This window comes from Elephantulus edwardii, unplaced genomic scaffold (assembly GCF_000299155.1).
Source record: "Elephantulus edwardii isolate Elephantulus edwardi_28Jun2011 unplaced genomic scaffold, EleEdw1.0 scaffold00119, whole genome shotgun sequence".
In the NCBI taxonomy this organism is placed as follows: Eukaryota; Metazoa; Chordata; class Mammalia; order Macroscelidea; family Macroscelididae; genus Elephantulus; species Elephantulus edwardii.
The window spans coordinates 1,732,654-1,733,958 of record NW_006399869.1 but is presented as its reverse complement, the minus strand read 5'-3'; the positions used below and the strand labels follow the sequence as shown (position 1 = coordinate 1,733,958).

The following is a 1,305-nucleotide window of genomic DNA, read 5'->3' as shown; positions in this document are numbered from 1 at the left end:
GGGTTAAACCAAGCTACTCCTTGGAGGCAAGGATTCTGGGGCTTCGTCTGACATACTTTGGACATGTTGCCAGAAGGGACGGGTCCTTGGAGAGGGACATCATGCTTGGGAGGGTGGAGGGACAGGGCAGGAGGGGAAGACCGTCTATGAGATGGATTGGTTCGGTGACTGGGGTAATCGGGATGGGTGTGTCAGAGGCAGTGCGGTTCGCACAGGATAGAGCAGGGTTTAGGGTTGTTGTGCATAGGGTCACTTTGAGTCGCAAACGACTCGACGGCACATAACAACAACAATAAAATTAGCTTCTTAGAGACTTAAGAAATAAATCAAGGCAATTTCTTAAAGAATATAAAATAAAATATTATTTTTTATAAATTTGTGTTCTTTGCAGAGCCATTTTAGTACTTGTTTGTTTGGATGAAGTGGATTTCTGAGCCATTTTAAAGTAGCCAGGGAGCTCAAATAAGCTGCTTTTTGAAAGGAGTGAAAATGACTAGTGGTCAGTAAAATCAGAGGGCAAAATATTAAAGTAAAACTTTTTAACTACTAGGGTCTAAGATAAAAAATAAATAAAGTTATAAGATTGAACTAGAATTAAAAAATAAAAATCTGACAATTTATTTTACACTTTAGTTTTAAACCTTACTCATTTATGATAAAATGTTATATCCCTGTAGCAGTTCTTTGGATGCAATTGAGATAAGACATCACGAAAGCACTAAATATTTTAACTATTTTTCAGAAAAAAAGCTAGGTTAGAAGATCAAAGACTGCTGTTTTCAGTCTGGATTATATATCAACCTCAAGAAAACAAAGGTATCACCAGTGGGCCAATAGACAGCATCATAATAGATAGGAAAAAAGATTGAATTATCAATGACTTCATCTTGTTTGACCAACAGTCAACATCGTTAGGATTAGCAAATAGGTAATCAGGAGATATTTTCCACTGAGCAAGACTGCTGCCAGGGATCTCTCCAAAATATGTAAGAAAATAATATCAGTTTGAAGACTAAGTTATGCCTGATTCAGACCATGAGTGTCCCAATCACTTTATATGCTTCTGAGGGCTGGATAATGAATAAAGATGCCGAAAGAATTGATGCTTTGGAGTTGTAGTATTGAAGAAGAGTAATAAATATCCCATGTACTGTGATAAGAACAAACAAATATGTCTCGGAAAAGTGCCACCAGGAGCTCTGTTATCCTAGTGGTAAGAAGCTGCACTGAAATCCCATAGGTGCATGGTTCGAATCCACCAGATGATGCACCACTGGAGAAGGCAAGGCAATCTCCTCCTGTGCC

The 1,305-nt window shown here is 38.3% G+C and overlaps 1 pseudogene; it reads right to left on the bottom strand.

The window, feature by feature from the left end:
* The window catches only part of LOC102877560, a 163,120-nt pseudogene that overhangs the window by 3,671 nt on the left and 158,144 nt on the right, over positions 1-1,305 (bottom strand).